At 40.5% G+C, this 23,393-nt stretch overlaps 1 protein-coding gene across 14 annotated transcripts in view; it reads right to left on the bottom strand.

The window, feature by feature from the left end:
• ST7 (suppression of tumorigenicity 7) overlaps nucleotides 1-23,393 on the bottom strand; it is a 151,562-nt gene that overhangs the window by 71,878 nt on the left and 56,291 nt on the right. Inside the window, exon 1 of one of the 14 annotated variants that reach the window (XM_080391020.1) lies at nucleotides 16,662-23,051. The exons of 12 other annotated variants lie outside the window; for them this stretch is intronic. The gene's annotated coding sequence lies outside the window, so the exon portion shown is untranslated. Of the gene's footprint in view, nucleotides 1-16,661; nucleotides 23,052-23,393 lie in introns of those variants that run through there. One more of the 14 variants, XM_080391011.1, reaches the window with a different exon arrangement.

Below are 23,393 nucleotides of genomic sequence, written 5' to 3'. Positions count from 1 at the left end.
GGACAATTTTTTTAAAGCCTTTTACTTCTCATTACCTTGGTTCCTTACTGATAAAGTAGTAGATAACAGCATTTCCCTAACTCATTACACTGCATCAAAGTTAGTGGACCACTCAGTATGCCAACAGTGAATAAATGCATAAAACAGATTAGGAAAAGACCTAACTGGCTTTCTGATAATTAGGAGTGAAAACCATGGTAGCTGTCCAGCTTATCTGAAATCTAGGGCAGAAGCAAAGCCAGACAAACTGCAAGGAATGGAAATTCCGTCTGTATGGGTTTCTGGAAATTAAAAGAGCTCTTCTAGTCATATACTGTTTTGGAAGCTGCTTAGAGAATCACCAGGTAATTGTGCTCAGCCTCCCACAGAAAATCCCTATGACTTTAAGAGAATAAAATAATATTTTTAATAGGTTTTGGATCACTCTACAGAAGGTACTAGAGAGAATTGAAGCTCTTTCACTAAATTCTAGGTGTTTAAAGAAAACCCTCAACTTCCCATCACCTCCATCTTCCACAAATTACAACATTCTGTGTTAAACTACATGGACAGTTAGAATATGTTCTGTAAAAAAAATCTACTAGTCTCATCCTTAACCAGTGCCGAAGTATTTCTCATACATATATACATATATGTATATACACACGCATATATTTGTATATATACATGCATCCATGACTCAAGAGGGAGCTGATAACAGTTAGCAGGTAAATTTAAAAGGCTTGTAGCAGACTACCAGTCATTACAAAATGCTGATAAAAGACCTGGATATGTAGGTGGAAGGCCCTCAGTTCATTCTGTTCCCTTTAGAAATGACACTTACTGAAATTAAATAATATGGAGCCAAAGAATGAAGAGAAGACGACAACAGCAGGATACAAATCATCAAACATATGATTAATTTTCCATGACCAGTAAAACAGAAAATTGTTTTCCAGAAATGCATCACTAAAAGAGATTGAAAGCCTTCAATTCGGCTGCTTTGTATGGGTTTTGGCTGCATATTTTTGACTTTTTTTTATTGTAAAAGCCATAAACTGTTAAAATGGAAGTGTCATTTTCTGCTCCACTGGAGTGGCATCAAGCTTCAAGCTGATATAGTAAAGAAATGGTTTGGTAGGTTTTAATTCCATAGTACATTTTCTTTCACAAATGAGCTGGATGCTAGATTCTCAGCTAGTGTAAATCAATACAATATTGCCAATTTTACTGATTTATGCCAGCTCCGGCTCAATAGTTGGGATTTTCCCACATCTTTTTTCTTTCCTTCCTCCTTTCCTCCCTCCCTCCCTCCCTCTCTCTTTTTTGGTCTTTTCTTTCCTTCCTTCCTTCCTCCCTTCCTTCCTTCCTTCCTTCCTTCCTCCCTCCCTTCCTTCCTTTTCTTCCTTCCTTTCTTTCCTTTCTTCCTTGCTTTCTCCAGCCCCTATACTGGCTAGGAAGAAGAATGGAGAGACTGAAATAGCTTTGGCTTCTACCAGACACCATCAATCCTTTACAAGAAACATTCCTCATTCTGGAATGCAAATGTAAGCCAAAGACACAGTCAAACTACGTCACTGGGGAAATTTCAGACCCTCAGTGAAATTACTTCATCTGCTTAGGTCAGGATATTCCTGAGAGAGAATATGGTATGATGGGATAGATGTCCATGTCCCCCATGTAGCACAGTGCTGTTGCAGTGCCAACAATAAGATGAAAAGTGAAGCAGCTGGAGATGTTACAGAAGTGCTTTCTCCATGGAATGCTGGAATTTTTCCTATTAAACTGAAAAAAAATTTCCCATTACCCTGGAAGAAATTTGATTTCCAAAGCTGTGAAGCCACCTAAGTCTCCTGTGTTTCAGAAGATTCCACGTGACAATATCCGTTGAATAAGAATATAGTCTATTTGCTTTAAATCTCTAATGTCTGTTTCACTAAGAAATGCTGCAAAGAGAACAAAGTTTCTCAAGCAGTGATCAAATACTCACTTATCATTACTGACTGCCATCAATAAAATTGGCTTTGGGAAATACATCCCCATTTGGAAGAGCCCTCTCGACAAATTAGCTCCATGGACCTCATCAATGGAGTAGAATGACTGAGGCTCTTAAAGAATGCTGTCAGCTTTATCACCACTCTTCTACAAGCAATGTATACTGATTTTATAGACAAATTCTGGGATTTCAGCGGAGACAGGATTTTATTTATCTGTCATTTACACCACTGCTACTATTTTGTTTGCATGCATACTGGTGCTCCTTCATGCTCTTTACTACAGGCTGCTACAATTCTTCACTTTCACAGCTTAGTCATGGAACTGGCAAGGTAAACAGGTATGGTGCTGGATGCTTTTAGATTGTATGGGCTGGACTCCCAGCTGCGTGGAACAGCTCAGTACATTTGCTGCAGCTGCACTCAACTACCAGAGCTGCTTACGTGGACTGTATCTTCCTAATCCTTTTCCCATCTTTATCCCACTCATTAAATATAAGAATCTTGTGTCCCATTATGAAAATTATCAACTTCTGCCAATTATTAACTACTCTCCCAGTCCCTCTGTCTACGTAAATATTTTTAACAAAAGCAAACACTTTCTAATAGGAAACACATCCCCAAAACAGTAAAACTAAGCACTGGAGGATCTGTGGTCAGACTATTTTTATTCTGAAGTCAATGAGAATTCATTGTTTCAATGGAAACTACATTAAGGCCTAGTTCTCATAATACTAACCCAAAAGTAAAAATTAAACCACTTTTGGGTTATCTGATCTATGTCATTATCCAAAAGAGAACATTTCTTTACATTCAGCATTCTCACACTGGAGAAATCATTATTATATTCAATATCTCTGTCCTGTAGTGGACTCAGGTTTCCTTCAGTCTGCTGCAGTAAACTAGAGCCATTAGATAATGCTAAATGTCCATCTGCCTCCATTTGGATAGCAGTATGTTTCTCCTCTATTTCCATTTGATGAAGTAGCAGGACTGAGACGCAGAGTTTTCTGAGAAATGACAGCTGAAGATACTCAGAGAAGATGACTGCAGAACAAAGAAGCCAAGCAGAATCACCAGTGAAAGGTGGTACTGTATGTCCTTTTTCTGAATTCGTAACACGCCAGTGTATACCTAATTATTTCTGTCCACAAAGGGAAGATGATGCAGCTATTCAGCTTGGAGTGTCATCTCGTCTGTAACTTGGTAGGACTTAAACAGGGCAACTAATGAGTATCTAGAGAAAGAAACCTGCTTGATGTTCCTACAGTGCCAACTCTTCTGAAATTACTGTCAAATCCCAATTATTTCCACAGGCTTTTGACGACCAATGATTTATTTTAGGTGTGTTAGTAGAGATGATGGAAGACAGTACGGCCTGTTTTGTTTTGGGTTTTTTTAAGAAAACCAGCATGACCTATAAATGCTGTCTAAACAAGACAAGCATGTCTGCTTATGAGAGGCTCCTGGCCTTACAAATGTCTACCCCCTCTTTCTTCCCTTCTGTTTATTGCTTTCATTTTAATCATGCTTGAATCATCCACAGGAAGGCACAATTTATGTTTCCAAAGGTGCCTAAGTTACATGGGCAAAGAATTCTATCCTATTGTATAGTATCTACGGACGGACTCTTACTTCATTGTTAACTGTGTATGCTCACAGAGATGAATTTACATCCTATTCAATTAATGCCAGACAAGGTAAAAAAGCACGTAAGTCATGTTTAATATTCCCTGTTGAGGCTAATCAAAAGAGGTGATTGAAATGTTCTTGAAAGCTGATCCCATTTCATTCCGTTATATATATTATTCACTGCCAATACTCGTGATTCATTCTGAAAACGGGAATAAACAAGAGAAGAAAATCCAGATATTTTTCAAGCAAGAAAACCCTCAGATAATGTAAAATGTGTCACTCGAGGTGACAAAACACTATGTCGCTTTACAAATTTCTTCAGGGAGTTGAGGCATTCAGATTTCAAGCATGTGAGGAACCACACTAGCGGGGAAATACTGGGGTTAAACTGCTCAAAGTATCATTGTGCTGCTGTATCAGTTAATTACATTAGAGGAACATTAGGGGAGGGAGCACTGCAAACTACCTACTATTCCCACACGTGGATCTACTAAAATGAGAGCCCCGTTACCTACTTCTGAATGTGAGGCTATGTAGCTTGCACAGTACAGTGCAAATAAAAAAAATAATAGCAACGGTACATAAATCATATACACAAACAGATCAAGCAAAGACAGGACCACATCATTTATGGCACTTCTAAGAGGAAATATAATTCCCTGAACAGAACATTGTCTTAAAATAGAGATAAAATTACATATATCAACAACTTAGTGTAAATAAAAAGATGCACTGCACAGAATTAAAAAAATCAAACATGAACAATCCAAATATACTGAAATACACGTAAAGACACGGGTCTTTTTGTGCCAGTATCTCTACGCTCCTAAGTGAGACAAGGTTTCTGGGTACAGCAGTAACTTTTATAGGAATGTATAGCCAGAAAACATAGAAAAGCTTTTAGTCACAGAGCAATTCTAGTGCATTACTGGTCCTTAAGTGCTAATGGCTACAATACTTGCGTCACTAAGAAGTTTTGCTGCACTTTCTGTCTCCACCCCTCACAGTATTTGCTTGGTATGCAGACCAATGCAAATTCTTGTAACACCAGTGCCAAGAGCCCAAATCCTTTAGACTGCTGACAAGCTAAGAAACCTATCGCTGCAGACCTTTGACACAGCAATTCAGCATCTTCTCACTGCACCCATCCATTCAAGCTGGTGTTCAAGCATGGTACAGAGGATGCGGCAGTGACTGGCCTGTTTCACAGGGGGCTTCATCATGGATTAAAGCAGCTCCCTGATTCAAAGCTGCTGCAGCAGTGAAGAACTCTTCTGCCACAGTGTCAGCAAAGGCTGCAGATTAAAGTTTAATAAACTTATGTTAATAAATGTATAAACTTCCCCTGAGTACGAAGTGCTGCGTACTCTTGACTTTAATTGAACTATTTATACATAACCTTTTTGAACCCTCAACCCATTCTACATAAGAACGTTAACAATACACTTCAGGAAAAGCATGCTAGGGTCAGGCTGAATATGCATTATGTACTATGGTGTCCTCTAGCTCAATATAAATACAAACCCCATCAGATTTAAAGCTAGCACAGTGCATTATCTCAGGAAAAAAACCCAAACTTTCACCATTTACCAGGGTTTTCCCTGGGAAGCTACCAAGATATTTTTTAACTTCTTCAGAGTTCTTGAAGAAATTACCAAAGAAAAGATAAGCATTCAAAAGTTTAAGAATGCGGCAGAGCGAGTTTCATTTTTACTTGTTCCAAATGCTATGCAACTTCCTTCTGTAAGGCCTTTTGTCTAGGTCCATTTTCAAATCTTGAAAAAATTTGTCACTCCAAAATGAACACATGGCCATTCCAGGCAGGAACAGCTGGTGTCTCTGTGCTGCGCACGAGGAAATCCAGATGCCCACTCACTTTGTTCAACCACCTACTCTTGTCCTAAGGCTGAATGAGAGTCACATTCCGACGTCTGGAGCCTAAGCTAATGGCCAGTGAAATTGTCTGTTGCTCTCTTCAAATGCTGGATCACAGCCCACGTGAGAGAAAATGGTGATGTGCCAAAAGCTACCTATTATTTCAGATAAATAATTAACTCAGATTAACTACATAGTTAAGCATAATCAATGTTCTGCCCTTACAGATATTTCTAGTTAGTGAAATAGAACTTTCTGGACTAAAGACCACTGCACTCTCTCTTCCATGTTTCCACATCTTAAATGTAGGTTTCCCCTTTCAACAGAGTATCTTTACCAAACCAAAAAGGAGAGCGAGTAGGAACGGTCTGCAGAGAAGTTGTGTATCACGGGAGAGGCTTTCAGCCACAAAGCACAGCCCAAAGAGAAGAAAGAGTGGAAAACAATAATACAGTGCCAGTTCCAGGTCAAAATAATTCAAATTCATTTACTCATAACTGAAAAATAATTTTGAACATTGCACATGATGGCAATAACATTCTCTCCACTTTGTGACCCAGTGGCCCACTAAGCAAATTATATCCACCACAGAAAACTGAAACAAATCTTAGCAAATTCAGTCCATCTTTTCCCAAACAACCCTGCCTGAGGATTGCTAGCAAATTCAATTTAATAATTCTCAACATTTTAATGCATTAAGTATCTGAAAGCCAAAGTAACACAATGACCAATGCTGGCCTCCTGTTCAACACCAGGTCTATATTCATGTTATAATGTCCAGAAGTTATCAGATCAGTAAAAATTCTGGCTCAGTCCTAGCAGGAATTAGTCTGTGCTGGTTCTGGAGCTTTTGGGACTTACATGAATATATTGTGTCCTTCAGAATACATTAACTATTCAGCCTGTTAGACAATAAGATTGCTCATCCCTACTGAGAATAATATACAGGCAAACATAACTGATAAGAGGCAAGAACCATCACAGAACTGAGGGCAGAAGTATGTACAGGTGAATCAAGGAAAACAGATTTGGAAGAACAAAACCCACTTAGACACTACTGTGACTTGGGAAACAGAAAAGAAAAGAAAACCAGATTAGAGCTAAGCAAGCATTATACAGTGATGAGTTAAAAGAAAATCAAAAACCGGAATTGTGATAAAAATAACCCGTGCAGAAAGAAGATAGAGACAAGAACAATAAAAGAAAAAAAAGACACGTAACATGAATGTAAATAAGGCTAGTTTTACTTTAGCAAAAGATGGTTTGTGATTCAGAATTACCTTTTCACTGGGAGAAATAAGACTGCCAACACCGACAACTTAGGTCATTTAGGAAGAGATACTGTCAACAAATTAGTCCCTGGTTCCAAATACAGCCTAAAGCATCATCTCAAAAACTAAGGCACTCAACACAAGATGTTATTACAGAGTCTTACCCACAGCTATCTTTTCCCAGAATTTCCTGCTAAGGTCAGCTGCTACACCTTCCCCCAGGAACAGGCAGGCTGGATGTAAGGCACAGGAGGCACCATACCCACCCCGAGAAAAACATTCTCTTGTGAATTTAAATGCTAAAAGCAATTTAGGATGGCTCGACTCAAGCACAGTATTTTGCTATTCTGTTTGTCTGAGACCATGACCTTGTGGATTTGGGGAGAATAAAAGTATGGAGGAAAAAAAGATCAACTTTCCCCCATGAAAGCAGCTATTATAAAATGCAAATCTGCTGCCACACAGTTGCCTCCGCAAAGGGACAGGGACAATTCCTCTCGCTTTCACAATGCAGTGGTAAGATGAGTTAATTACACAGCTCCTGTTAATTGCAGAGCATACGGCATGAACACCACCATTTTCTAATATATTGGCAGCAAAAATCCTGTTTCAAAAAAAACCCCAAAACCCACACAACGTTTCCATTTAAAGAAAACAAGGGAGAAACCATTTCCATACACCTTACAGCCCTTAGCTGCCAGGGACTGAACTACTCTGCATTTCTTTATGACCATCACAGTGTCCTAATGCTAAAGGCAGACTCCTGGTATTAATATATATAAATGGAAGGGAGGAACTGCGCCAAATAAAAACGAGGCACAAAGAAAAAGCAATGACATATTGAGTAGAGATACTAATATTTGGATTTTTAGAGATGTGGATGTTTAAAATCGGGATGTTGCTTGGTTCTTGGTTCCAGTCAAATTCTCTTGCAACACTTTCAAGCTCACTTCTTCTAAAACCAGGTTGCTTGCGAACTGATTTGAAGCGCTGTCATTATACATGTCTACCCTGAAGATTTTAAAGTTCAGGAAGCATATGAGTCCTTGTCTTGATTTTTACTTCAGTGTTGCACCGCCTGAGGAAGTGCTCTCTCAGGTTTGTGATCGGGGATTTCCTTCGCCGTGCAATGCTACAAGGTGTCTTTATAGGCAGAACCAGCCCAGATACTGGAGAGGGCAACTTCATAGTTAGCTTGAGGTTTCCTATTCTAATAACACACATATCAGCATGAGTGTGCATCAGCAATTTCCCCAATGCAAAAGCAGGGGAAATCCTGATGTGATGCTACAGTCAAATGAGGATGTACGTCTCTCAAGTGACTGCAGAGTTATCACCGTGTATGGGCATGTTTTACCTTCTTTTGGATAAACACCTGTAAGAGAAAGCAGGAGTATACCGAGCTCTTCAGAGTACAGCTGTTGCAGTTTTATGAGGTAGATGATTTTAAATCTTCAAGACACACAGCAATTGGGCTCTACTGAAAATCAATAGTAACATATTTCATCACAAAAATGTACCTAAGCATTGAAACAAAATGACCTTATTTCGCACTCTGCACCTCAAAGTGTTCAAATAAATCCATATATAAAAATTATTCTTAACATCAACTAATCACTCATGTAACTGAACTGATATGGCTTTATCCAGTCTGGACAGGCACTGTGAAGTCAAACTATCCCTTACCTTAACTGTTGCTTATTCTGAGGCATTACACAGATTGATGTGGTTTAGCCTTTCAAAGCTGTATTAAAACAAAAGCCAATTACTAAAGCTCATTATCTGGAGTCATTTAAGACAATTAATGGCTTTTGTTCCAAGTGCCACATCAGCATAGTTCTCTCAATGGAACAGGGTAAGTTTTGCTGCCTTCTTTCCTCCAGCATTCAGGGAGGTAACAGCTCCATTAAATCTTTTTGACTTTGGTTCATTAGCTGTCTAAAGAATACCCTAAACTAAAAGTTTGCCACAGTGATTAATTCCAATGCCACAGATAACAAAGGCTCACCCACTCTAGAGAGACAAATCATGCTAAGAGTTTTCACCACCAGCTACTGGCATTCCACAAAAGAGAAAATATCCCATGGGTTCCCATTATCCGGGAACCTCTCTCAGAGGAGCTATTCCCATGCTAAGACAAAAAGAGGCACATGAACAAAGCACTCCCTGCTGCCCTGCAGCTTTCTTTTGTGCCTCCTTTTGTTCCAAGCAGGATTTGATACGAACACTAAACCTACAGATACCAGCAGTGCTACATCTTCCATCCCTGCTTGTGCATCGCATTCATAGGCATAAAAAGATGAAGCCCATCATGCTTTGTGCATTCAAGAAAATCATCTCAGTAATGAAAAAAATGGAGAAAATATGGCTGAATTTTGCATCGACTAAAATTTTTACTATTTTTCAGATATATATTTTTTTAAATTCTGCAGAAGCATTCTATTCCAAACATTTCTGTTCCAGCCTTGTTAGCCTCCCTCTAAGTAGCACATCTATTTTGAGAGTCTCTAAGATGCTAATCTCTTTGCATACACGAAATTGCAAGGTGCTTCTTGGAATAGAGGTGACTGGAAAACATTTTCATAATTAGAGCCAGCAACCTCATGAAAACTCCATGGAGATCTACAATAGCCGATACCATTATCCTGTCATTGAAAAACTCATCTATGGTTCCTACTTAAAAAAACAATAGGGTGTTCATGCCATTTTTCTCCTAGGAGAAATTTCTACCTATGATAAATTTCTATATGAGGCAGGGATTTTTTTTCCCAGTAATTGATGGACTGGCTAATGTGGCACAAAAAGAAGAAGAAAAAAGAATTTTCCATCGAGTGTGATTCATTATTCTGATGTATCTAATAATCAGCTTTCCCCTTGAAAGCATTCTTAAAGCTGAGTGACTCACACAGTAATTGTACCAAATGGAAAAGAAGACAAGTTAAGTAGGTAACTTTTACCTCTCTGCCTCCATTTTGGGGTATTTCAAGGAAAGCACAGCAGCAGGTTTGACAAGTGCTGTATAGTTTCCATCGCCTACCAGTCTCTCGGGACACCCAAAACTTATTAAAATGGAAAAGGCTCTGCAGTAACTCTGTAGACAGAACTGCAATCTGCATTCAGGACCTTACTGATGAGGAGACAAACTCTGGGGGAGAATTTTGCATAATATTTTCAGTAGAGACAGCTCCAGAGAAAGAATTTCCAACCAAATGCATGGCAAATGGTGCGGCAGAGGCTGAAGGAGGAGCCCTCTCACACAACCTTACAGAAGTATAGCATGAAGTTAATATATATATACAGAATATACAGAAGTATAGCATGATCGTCTTGTGGCTGGGGTGGTCATCCTGTCCCTCTGAGCAGTGAGTCTCTCTCCAGTGTGATTTCCTCCAAAGGTCTCGTGTGTCTGCTAGACAAAATTGGACTGTCCATAGTTTTGTTTTGTTTTATGAGAAGACAAATAAAATGCCACTTAGACTACCTCATTAACATTAACAATGTTACTTGATTTAGCCTTTGATGAAAGCCCAGGATAAAAGGCAGCACAAGACACCCACTATTTTTCTTGCTGAATATTTGATGGTTTTAACTCCAAACATGAGCCATGGCTGACCTGGCTGAAAACAAGTGTGAAATAGCATTCTGTCCAATAGTGGCTTCTTTAATTTTCCTCTCTTCTGTTTAAAATCACTGAATCTTTTCAGAGGTGGGTCCCCTCATGAAGGTAGGAGAGCCTGCAGCAGGAGCGGGGCAGGACTTGCAGGCAGAACTTGGCAGGGCTGCGTTAGCGTCATGGAGAATGGTCACGACCTATCTCAGCAGTCAGGTCGTTCAGAAACACGGCACAAATACGCTAACCCCAGCACTCTGTGTTACTCAATGGCTACTGTCAGATCTCTTTTCCTCTAAAGCCAAACAGCATGGAGAGAGGAGTGAAAAATGGAAGACTAAATTACCCAAATGTAACACACCCGATAGACAAGAAGCTTGTACTAGAAATAACACCTGTGCAGGACTTAGTAAATAACCTGTGTTCTCACCCCTGTGGTTGAACCAGTCAGATACTGCATTGGCTCTAACTTCTGATTCAAAGCTGTGTTTGGAAGCTCTGGAAGCTCCCATATTTAGGTCCAGCCTGGAACCTGTGAAAGTAAATGCCCGTTTACCTGTCTGAATTCTCAAGGTGGACATCAAGGAGCTGAAAAGTGCACCCCCACATTTTAGTAAATAACTCCAGGAAAATATTCTGCATGTCACGTCACATCAAACTATAGCTGGATTCCAGATACCATGATGCAGAAAGCAGCTTGGAAAAAAAAGTAATTTTTTTGTTCTTTGTGATTAACAGGCTATGTCTTGGGTTTTGCACTGAATTTTGTGCATTGCCCTGTGAAAAAGATACTAAGCTAAAGGGAGGGCATGCCAGAAGCATGGCCATTCAGCAACACTGCCCTGCCCTTCCATGCATCATGCAGACTGGGCGGCTCAAAACCGGCAAGTAATGGCAAGATCCTCTTTGCAAGTTTCCCCCTTTTGAGTTCCTTAAAAATCAGGCCAAGATAGCTCAAATAGAATGTCTGCAATTAGAAACTGGTTTTGAAAGTTTGGGCGGGCGGGCAGTGAATCACCAGGGTGAGACAAACCTCAAGAGCAAAACTTTCCATTCTCCAAGGGTTGGTAAGACCTGAGCACTGAGCAGACCTGGCGACCACCACCTGCACTCATTTGTGAACATGACTGAACACTACTTCACTGCTGCACCCGATGTCCAAAGAAGGCCTTGCTGCAAAAATAGCCCATCAAAATGCTGTATTTTTCTTGCATCTGCTTGTTCCCCTTCCATTCACATTGTCAGTATATCTAGGACTTGTAACCATGGCTATGCTAATTCTCAGATACTGGTGGTTAATTATGATAAGCACTGCGTTGGGATTTTTTTCTGCTGGCCTTTAATTTGACTTACTCAGATCACTCCGGAAAAATTGTCTTTGAACTTGCCATGTTTTCTGTTAATGCAGTATCAAAAGTTTCTGGTTTTGTTTTGTTTTGTTTTGTTTTTTTCCAGGGGGCAGGGAGGGACACCAACAAAAAGATTCAACAAGTGGGAGACCTCACATCTACTCCCAGGTTTCCCTACACCTGTAGTGTACACCTAAAAAAAGGCCCTTGAGGAAGAGCAATAGCACTGTGATCTCCAAGTGAGCGGCACGTGGAGCCGATTTCCCTCTGAACACACACATCTGAATAAGCAACTGCTTCAACAGAAAAATCCAGAAGAAAACTTTAAGAATGGCAGAATACCAAAATCAATACAGTGATACATTCGAAGCATGCTCCGGTACAGAAAGCTCAAAGAGGGAACACAAAATTATTGTGAGAGACTACTTAACTTAATGCTTTTCAAAATGCCACTTGGCTCAGAAACAGAGAGATTCAGAACCTGCTAAGTGTGTTTAAGTGCTTGGAACTGTGGTATTTAAGTGACCAAAAAACCACTTACTGCTCATTATTCAAAGCACGCAATACCACTGAAAGAAGGGCAGCTAACTTTCTGGCTAGAAGTGCCCATTAGGAAGATGCACTTAGGGATATAGAATACCAGAGCAACACGGAATTTGCAATAGAGTTTGGCTTCTGCTCCCAGTTTCATGGCTGGCTTGCCTGCAAGTCTTTCAGCGTAATGTTTTGGGGCCTGGGTTCCCTGCCTGTGTTTTGGGAAGAGACCAAGGTACCATTTTGTGTGCAGAAGAACCAGAGATCTTTGCACTCAATTTATAGCTCCCACTGCTGGTTTCTTCACTTAAATGTCGCACCTTCCTCAACACTGGCAAAATGAACTGTTCTGGCCTTCTCCAAGGACTGTTTCCCGTAGTGTCACCCTCCAATCCAAGAAGGCGTTACAGAAAATAGTTGATTATATCCAAAGGATGCGCTTTCCAGTAGACCTGACCTCAAGTCCAGCCCGTCCCAGGACAGCATGGTGGTACACTACGGTGGTCTGTGAAGCAGACTTGCCTACCGTCACTACATAAAGGGGTTGGAATATGAACTAGAGCATGAGAGGGTACGTAAAAGTGATTATACAAAAAAACCCCAACACCCTTTGCAGCCTTAAAAACACCCTACAGCAGAAAAAGTGAAGACTATTATAACCTACTGTGTTGAATTTGGGTCTCCCTGTATTAGGCAACCATTTCTCTATTTTCTTTGTTACTTTTAAAAAAGAAAAATAGCTCCCCAAAGGAGGTTTCTCTGAGCTCTAGCAACATCAGCACTATTAACGAATGGGTCCCTCGAAGAGCTGTTTTTCATATTATACAATTAATATTTCATATGGTGAAGAGCTGCCACTGAGAGAAAGATCCCATATGTTGAAAATAGGAAGCGTCATAAGGCAGGGGAATTAAGAAAAAACATCTGGGCTTGTTAAGGCATTGCTGCCTGAAGGACACAGTGTGACGCCCAAATACCTGTGACAGCTCACCAGCAAAGCCAAGCCCAGAGTTGATACTGGCAGCAGAAGCCAAAGGCAGGCGATGCCATTAGGTCTGCAAGCTTGAAATGGTATCAAGAAATGTTGAAATGTTACTATTTTGTAGCCATGTTACAAAACTTTATTTGGCTGACATGCAGTGGGGCAAGATTTCTGCATGAATGCATCCATAAAGAAATATTAAATTACACTTTCCCAAAAACATTCACAAATTTCTCACTGAAGCATAACACTAAAAAATACATTTACCTGTTTTTCAGAACCCGTAATTTTTTTTTTCCCTTTTACAAGTCCTTTGCCTCACAGACATCTAAATTTTAGATTAAATAAATAAATCCAGTCCTCTTTTACCTGGGAGTTATGAACATGGCTTTGTGGGAAAAATGCACCTCTTGAATTGGAAATGTTCTAATAGGTTTTTAGACTTCTCCGAAATGGTGGTTTCCTTTGGCTGAAAAGTGAGACTCCTGAGGAAACTACTCCAGGTTCATTGCTCATGAAGTACGCTCCTAATTTGGATAATTAACTGAGTGCCACAGAGTCATTATGTTTTCCCTAAAGCTGAGGGTTTTTTTTCTGTAGGAGTTTTCCCAAGTTAATTTAATATTGTCAGTTTTCCCAGCCTAATGTAATACTGCCAAATAGGTAAATCCTTCAGAGATTAGTTAGTCTCAAACCAGAGCTAGGCAGACAACTTGCAGTGTTTTTTGCTGCGATTTTAAATATGCTGCTCTTACTGGTTTTCAAAAACATGGAAACATTTTTAATCCTAGGCGTGATTCCTGCTATGAGGTAAATCACAATAGGAAGGCAAGGGGACGTTGTTTAAAAAAACAAAGTGCTCTCTGCCCCATCTCCCAGTCCCACTGCTGCCAATGCTGTTCAGCTGCAAGAAAATGCTGACGGCATCGATGTATGCCAGGAGAACCAAAGTGCCACAAAATGCCGCTGACATTTTTCCGATACTGAAGTTTTGGGAAATGCAGGCGAATACTATAGAAGCAGCGATGCCAGATGAGCATCACTGACACAAAATTACAAGTAAACATGTATCACAGAAATTCAAATGAATAATTAAAGCAAGCCCTTCTGAGTTACAGCGTGCTGCCTGGGTGTTTGAAAACAAGCCTCCGAGGAGTGGTTAAGGAGAGGCCTCTTCACTGAAGTGGCCCAGGATGTTCTCAGGGGCTAGAGAACCTCCCTGGCATGCAGAGCAGCCATGCCAGGCAGCGCAGCTTGCCTTTAGCTGGGCTGCAAAGGGGAAACAGAATTTTTATCCTGCAGCTTCACACTTATTTCATATGGAACCAAGTAATTTCTGCCAGATCCTTACTGAAAAGATCAAATAAGCAGAAAAAAAGAAAGCAAAATCAAGAAATAAAATGAAACAAGCCTAGGATTCTCTAGTGACAGTCATTAACTGTACCATTTTCTTTCTGTGTAGGCCACTGCTGCTTTCCCTGTTTCACTCTGAGCAGATTTATTTTCGCCATGGTTATACTCTCTTTGAAATGCTGATCACCAGGAACGCTCCACAGAGCTGACGGGGAAAGCACAGCGGCTCTGCTAGCAGATGGGCTCATTAAGATTTGTTGCTCGAGGCCAGCATCAGTGGAAATGTTAAGTGCTCTCCATACATCAGATTAGCTGAGGTGGTTGCACGGGTCCAGAGGACTGAACTATTTGTTCCCCCACCTCTTCAGGGCACACCTATGGTTTCCAAGTTCATTTCCCTAGCACACCAACTTCCAGCTCATAAGGCCATTTCTACTTTCCTTCATGCTGCAGTAGTTTTAAAGCCTCTTCTTGCCTTCATTTTTGAGATGTGCATCCACTTGCTTGCCTCCATCGCAGCTCCTTCCTCTTCGAGTTGTAGATTCTGGCTGTCATCTAGCTTGATTTAGTTTCAATTTGCAATGTCATTTGAAAAAAGCAGAACAGATCCTCCTGTTCTGTCCTATCTGATCTGCATGCATTTGGGATGGGCTTAGAAAGAAGGAACCAGAGTGCAAAACTTCTGTTTCTGCCAGAAGTAGATAACAGCACCCGTATCTGAAGAGTTCAGCAGAAGTGGCTACTTTTCCTTATACAATCTAATCGTACGGTAAGTAATGATGGGTCAAACGAATAACAAATGCTGATAGGCAAAATCTCTAGTCAAAGTCCCCACTGACACAGAAAAATTTATTTTTCTTCTCCGAAAATAATTTTGCAAAGCTTTCCTTAAAATCAGATCTCCCTGTAGTTCAGCTGAAAAGGCAGGCAAGAAATTCCAGGAAAGTGGTTGATGAACAAACAGATTGGAAGGAGAAGGGGGAATGATCCGTAAATACAGACACTTATTTTATTTAAAGGAAGAATATAAAGTTCCTTTGACCTTGAAAGAGAACAACCCTGTTAAAAGGAAACTGTGCCACTGCCAATGGCTCTATTACAAGAATAAAGTCTGTGATTGATCTCTGTACCGCCTGGTGCGATGAAGGCACCATCCATCAGAATACCCCAGGGAGGTGGCATTGGCTGCCCCTTTCACTTTGGGGCAGCACTGCCCCTGTACAACTCCATCCTGCTTTGAAAGGGAGCCCCAAGAAGCTGAAACCAGTAACTGAAAAAGTTGCCACATGCTATCTGCCAAGCCCAGGTGAGGGACAACGCAGGCCCTCCCTGGACAAGGTCCTTTCACGGGAGTGATGCCACCCGGGCAGCACAGCTGGCAGGAGGAGCAGTGCAGGGGGACCCTGCCTTGTAGCAATGGGTTACAGTGCCCTGCCCCCCAAACCCCATGGATGCAGAAATCGCAGATTACTTTTTGTTTACCTTCACTTCTCTCCATCTGTTTCAAAAGGCATGTGCCTGAAGTTTTGACTACTCTTCCTAGATTTTCCAAACGTGTGTTAAATTCCTAAGAGTAGTGCCATTTCCCACGCCATCCTGAGAGACGTAGCTCCTCCGGTGCCCCACCAGGGAATCGGAGAGCCACGGTGCTCCTTCTTCATTAGAAAGAACTGAGAAAGAAGTTAAAACCAGTTCAGTGTCAAAGGGCTCAAGGTCTAACTCTGGTCCCTTATCATATGTGTGCGATATCTTGCCCTGGGCACAGTGCCTTTTGTGCAGGCGAGCTGCCAAGGACGGAGCTGTAGCTGCAGGTTCAGCAGTCACTGCTCGGGGCAAACACAATGGCATGGGGAGTTCATCAATCACACACGCTACACCTTAGGTAGCTTCATTCCTGACTCACGATTCAAAGAGTGAAACAGTAGGATTTATTATAACCCACCTTCTAATGCCAAAAGAGTACCTGTTAAAATATACATTAGAAACCCCCAAATTCACTACTCGCCTTTTTTTTCTTGTTCCTCCAGCTGTCTTTCCCCTTCATCCATTTCTCACTTTCCACGCAGTTTCCCAACTAACCTGTGCTTCAGACGGCCACCAAGGAGCAGACTTCTAGCCCAGGGGTTTAGTTTTCCATCTCCGATTAACGGTACCGGCAACTCAGCAGCTCAGCCTTTTTGCATAGCACCAAGCAGTCACCCGTACTATTACTTAAGCTGAGGGGTTTCATTTGATTTTTGTTTGCTTGATTCAGCTCAAGAACTGCTCCAAAGCTGTTTGCTCCAGTGGCAAAACCTTCGACAGCTCTACAGCTAGTGATACACACAAGTTACCAAGGGCAGTTGCTCAATGGTTTTCAGGCTCATGACTTCGGGCAGAATTTTCCCCCCTCTTTTTCTGAACCACGAAAAATGGGATAATTTACTGTCTTGCTTCAAGTTAAAGGGACATTGCCATCCTAAAATAATTTCTTAACAGGCACTTGGGGTTTTTTTCTCCCAGCGAACAGAAGAAGATTGTGTTGAGAGCTCTTGGTACTAAATGAAGAAGATAACCTATTTTACTGATGCCAGTTTTTTCCTAATCTGTTTGTCTGTAACCTCTTCTGGATGATTGTTTTCAGCAAGATACTTCCCTATTTTGGCCTTTCATACAACAATAAATGAAAAAAATCTTCCAACAGACTAGACTTCTGTTATCTATTTTGACATAGACATTGTTTTCAATTCATAAGTTACAACATTGTGAAAGCCTGTAAGAAATGATGACAGTCATTATTTTGGTGAGGATTTCCTAAAATGTTAATAAACACCATCTTTTCCACTTGCATCTTTTGACTCAATGCTCAAAGCAGCTAGCAAACAGAAATTAAGACTCTTCCTAATCCTGCAATAATAGCCTAATATTACGCCAATTTCCAAAATGACATGATCAGAGCTAAAGGCACTAAGAGGTGCATGCTGAAACTCTGGATGTCCTTTCTTTGTGCTCATGCTGAATTCTATTTTTAGATTTCTAGTCTGGTCTGAAGCCACTTTCTAAAGTGGGATTAATTGCAGCTGCTAGAGTGCAGCATAATAACAGCGCTTTCTAATATAAAGCTAATAGAAGAATAACTTCTGGATATCTAATAAAAGGAACTTTAGTAATGAAGTGACATGTGTAGAAACATGTCCCTTGCAAGGAAATGTGGGACTTGAGGGAACTGCCAGAATACTCCAGTTGTTTTGTTGTCGGTTATTTTGTCACTTCACAGTACAACATGAAACATCAATGAAAAAACAGCATGCAGGGTATGTTGCCTAGATTTGCAGTACTCGGATCCCTGCTTGCCTATCAGGAGAAAGGACTAAAAGCAAGTATAGGGAGAAATGAAGTACAGAAAGATCTTGCCAACCAAAATCTCCCAGTGTTTGCCTAATTACTCATTTTGCTTGTACTAAACACGTTTATAACACTTTGCAATTTGCCATCATATTTCCATATCCGGTATGTTATTTTGCCCAAGTAAATAGGGAAAATCCAAGAAAATCTAAACAGATTGCAGTATCTGAATGGACTGAATGACATTTGGTAAAGAATCAGTGAAGTGCCTGTCATCTCTTCCAAATGGTCTCTTCCAGTTAAGTTCAAGTCTCTTATTGTATTTTCCACCACCCTTTCGAAAGACTACTAATTCTTCCAAACCTCAACCTCATTTCTGTCTTCAGGCCATCACTATCAAAAAAGCTCTGCAAACACAATACGGAAGATACCAGAATTGGATGTCTATAAGAAAGCCTCTACAACTCAAAGGAAAAAGGAGCCAGAGTAAGTGACATGACTTCTGCTTTAGAAAGGCTTGCATGACTGGAAACTTCTTCGGTTTTTTCCAGCTGTAGCAACTGGTCTGAGCAGATTATCCCTTCTAATAAATTTTGCTTAGCACTTCAGTGTCCTGTCCATTGTAGATCTCAAACTGCATTGCTAAACAGTGTGCATGAACTTCACATTTTAGAAGGGAAAACACAGAAATAGAGAAAGACTAGTATAAACACTGAGTAGGTGGTTGATCTCAGAAGGGAATCACAGGGGAAACCCATCTACCCACCTTGAAGCTAGGGGAAGGTTTGCAACTGGCATTAGCAGGACCAGGATTTCATCCGAGCAATCTGATGCCTCTGCCATTTCCCTGGTAGGGTTAACATCTCCACAAAAATCTCATCCAGGTAAAGCCATTTTGCTTATTTTGCCTCCAGAAGGCTGCCATCATTATAGCAGTAAGCTATGCAGGGGAATAATTAAGTGGCTGTGGCAGGATGCACAGGTCTCGGATGGTATCTTTTCTCTTGCACATCAGTTATGATTAAGTCATATACATGGAACAGAAGAAAGCATCATCTGGGCCTTATTTCCAGGCAATAAAGATCTTAGACCACCCAGAAAGACAGACCTGATAGACAAAAAACCCATCTGTTTCAGAGCTGATTTCATTATTTTGTGCATCTGTTCTGTTCATTTCTTTTGATGTCCATACACTCTGCTTCACAAGAATCTTTTACTAATGAAATAGTTGTTAAAGAATAATAATTTGCTTGATTGACTACTGTTCTCTGTATTGCTGCCTTTTCCGGGTATCTGTCATGCTGCAGATGTTGGGAACAAGCCAGTCACTGCAGGGACTTTTCCAAAGAACCTTACTGAGATGCAAGAGCTCCTTGTTTAAAGAAAGACCTCTTGTGCCACCATGGGAAGACCATCCTTCTGCTCCCTTTTGGGCACTCTTTTTTCCTTATACAATTGTTATGCACTCGTATATAGATTTCTATTATATGATTGATGTGTGAATGCAAGTATGCGCATGTCTCAGTGAAGGAAATTACGAAGACAAAATGGGATAGCTGCAGTTCCCTTCTTTCTTCGTTTGGGTGCCTTCTAGGGTTGGTTTGGTTTTTTTTATTTACTACTTTGATGGTCATTTTCACTTCACTTTCCATTTTCCATCACCTACATTCCTGACATTGTCCATCCTAGTGAGGGACAAGGCTCTCTTGATATTGACTGTCTACAGTAATGCTTCAGTGAAAGGAGAGCTACTTAACTCCCCCTTCTTATCCTCAGGGGATGAAACCTTCACCCTCTTCCACTCTGACATTTGCTGCTGGCTGAGCGCAGCTGGTTAGAAATGAGCCCATCTATCCTGTACAGTCATTCACATACCTACTCTGTAACATATTAAGAAGCATCACACATTGATTACTGTACTTATATGCTAATAAGAATCTACAAGTGATTCACAACGACCACAAAAAATCCCTGCTTCACTACATATCCTAGAGCCTCATACCTGATACTACCAAAGCCTTGTTGATTCACTTTCCTCTAAGAGCAATACAGAACATGAAGCCAAAGGTGTGCTAAGATCACTTCAAGCCTTCCCAGTTCTGATGAAAAGGCAGGAATTTCCTGCTTTCCCGGAACCTGGAAAGCTGTGTAAGTCGAAATGCAGCATCCTGCAGGGATGCCTGGGGAATCACAGGGCAGCTGCCCAGCAGCTTTACTTTGTGATGAAGCTCCCAAGGAAATGCCCCTCTCCACCCTAGTTACGGCATCAGCAAGAGTCCTTGGGAAACACTCAGACAGCTGTCTTCTGCATAAGTTTACAGACAGGCTTTTAAGATCGCTTGGACATCTTTTACCTGAGCAGAGAAACTAAGAAAAGTGGTCCTCTGATACGTGATCGTTATTGGGCATGCAGGAGAGAGATGCCTTTATTTATAGTACAGAAAGCTTGAGAGGTGTTTATTTATTTAGCCATTGTCTTATATTGCACATCCTGGAAAACAATATATAAAGATGTCTTTGCAAAAAAGCTTAGAAAGCCAATCTGTTTTACTAAGACTTGCAACTATATCACTACAATCACACCTGATAGGTTCCTCCAATCTTACCCTTACTGTAATGTAGAATCTTCCTGCCAATCTCTATGCAGGACATTAGAAGTACAAATAGGTTACAGACACATATTTTATTTCCCCAGACTGTTTTTCACCTTCAGAACTTAATTTCATGTTGTCTTGTATCTTTCTGGAGAACAGCCTGGGTGACTAGAGCACAAACACGTGCACACCTCCTTCAGGAGAAACGCTTGAGAAATACCGTGATGCCTCTCCAGGCTGGTCAGAGCTTCTGGTTTTGGAAATTTCCTCCTATTAAGTATGGCCTGGTTTTCCATACATTTGTAGAGGGGTTCTAAGAAATACAGCTTAAATAATTTGGAGACTTCCTTGGCCCTAACTGAACATATTTGAAGATCATACCTCTTTTAGTTAAAAATAATCATAGAATCACAGAATCATAAAATCACGGCATCATAGAATGGCTTGGGTTGGCAGGGACCTTTAAAGGTCATCGGGTCCAACCCCCCTGCAATGAGCAGGGACATCTTCAACTACATCAGGTTGCTCAGAGCCCTGTCCAACCTGACCTTGGATATTTCCAGGGATGGGACAGCTACAACCGCTCTGGGCAACCTGTTCCAGCGTTTCACCACCCTCATTGTAAAAAATGTCTTATCGCTAATCTAAATCTACGCTCTTTTAGTTTAAAACCATTACCCCTTGTCCTATCACTACAGGCCCTACTAAAAAGTCTGTCCCCAAATAATGGCTCTGTCTTTACGTTACTGAGAGGCATATTGACTTTGGGTGAACTCCAAATATGAGCAATTACAGCAACCAGAAGTATGAAATGTTAGGTTAAGACCAATTGTTAGAACTTGCCAGGTCTGGTTCTTCACTCAGTGTACTGATATAAGCAATTTTTTTTTCCATGGAAGGAACAATAAAATGCAGGTTTATTCAGTGTTTTCAAATGCTTATTCAATTTATAACTGTGTGGCAATCCAAGCTCGCGCAAATTAGATGAAAACCAACTCGTTAAATAAACAAATTATCAGCATATTTCGATGATTAAATGGTTCTCAGAAGAGCAGTAAGAAGCAAACATAGATCAAGATTTTTGAAAATACCTTATAATTTTAGAGGTCTAAACCAAGGCACTTTAAAAACTTCTAATCTGAGGAACAGAGTACATCTTCAGTAGAATCCTTTGGAAGGTCTTAGACAAGGAGTTGAACTCGATGATCCTTACAGGTCCCTTCCAACTTGAGACATTCTATGATTCTATATGCTTCTATATGATTCTATAAAGCACCCAATAAAATGGGAATTAAAAAAGATCACTAAGAGTTGGTTTAGAAGAAAAGCAGCAGGGTTTGTTCATGGTATAACAGAAAATAAAAAGCCAAAACCCAACTGCCATCACACAACCTGTATCTATATATAACCTATATACAATATAAATGTAGCATGGATCTGAAAAAAACCTGCCCCTGTAAAGGATGGAGAGAACATCTAAATGCTATGGCAAGGTGTGTTACAGAGCGCCCTGAGCGACTGCTTACCGCTTCAAAAATCCCATGTGGTGCCATAGGACAATGCCATGTTAAGATGCTCATTTTCATTCAAGACAGCTGCAAAACCCTATTAAACACCTTGACAGACTAATTAGCTGGAGCATGGTGCTGAAGAACACTATTGCTTTGGTATTACTCTGCTAGCTCTCTCTCCCCACTGCAGAATATAGATATGCCCTTCACAGGAAAAACAGCTCTGCTTAATAAGTTCCAAACTGCTTCTGACTCAGTTTGTCCCTCAGCCTTTATACTAAATTCCTATCTTCAGCTTTTTGGAGCTAAATATACTGCTGTATGTTGAACGCCATAAACAGCAGCTGAATCTAATGAGGCCTGTATCCAAAGTCATAAAATAACTCAGATAAAATGTCACATCCATATTTATTTGAAATGTTAAAAACTTTCAGTCTTCTCAGGCATAATTAAAATTTATGTTCTGTATATGCCTTTCCCCTGTGGAAAAATAATGACCTATCATTTTAAGGGCATCAAAGCATGTTCGTGTGATTGGCATCTGATAGATTTCATTAAAGTCGTGTTTATTTGAAAAGGGAGATCTGCAATTCTGTTTCATGTAGGGCTCCCTCTGTGTATTTTAAATGTGTAGAAAGTGAGCATGCCTGTATTCTCCTTTTCTGACAGTAAATCTTTTTCTGGTATTAAAGAGCAATACACTGAAACAAGTAGTCATTACACTAATTTTGTCTGTAAAATTAACATACACAAACTTATTATATAAGTGTGTGTATGAATTATATGGATTTTGTATTTAATGGAATTAATTAGTGTCCATCTTACTGCCGGTTTCAGAGAGCTGGTTTAATACCTAAAAGGGTGCTTTGCTGTTCAGAACCTCCCCCCAATCTTTATCTTCAAGATTCTTCAGTTTTCTGTCTTGAAGTGCAACCACAGCAGCCTGCTCCCACCCACCGCTGGACCGGAACATCAGCCTACAGATGGCCTGGATTTCTGTGTGTGAGCATCAGCAGGCTGAGTACCAAAGAATAATGACCTGGGTTTTTTTTTCCCCACTGCTATCGGAGAGATACAAGATGTTCCCCTACTCAAATTTGCATGTCTTGCTTACCAAGTGTACTGCAGTCATTAGCTAACCACAGTTCTACTAATTCCCATATTTGAATGCTTTTTCATTTAGTACTTCCTGCGGCGACTGTAATTACACTTCAGGGCTCGTTGGCTGGGAAAGTCAAATGACATGATATGAAAGTAGTAAGATCAAAGCAAGTTTTCAATTCTGAATGTCAAATATACAGGAATATACTGTGAACTTGCACCAAATGAGACTGTCATTCTTTACCCCATAGTTAGCAACATATAGAAATTGTCCTTTCTAG

The sequence above is a fragment of the Falco punctatus genome, assembly GCF_963210335.1.
Source record: "Falco punctatus genome assembly, chromosome: 6".
Taxonomy (NCBI): Eukaryota; Metazoa; Chordata; class Aves; order Falconiformes; family Falconidae; genus Falco; species Falco punctatus.
Note: the sequence above shows the minus strand (reverse complement) of the source record. Positions and strands in the feature narration are given on the sequence as shown.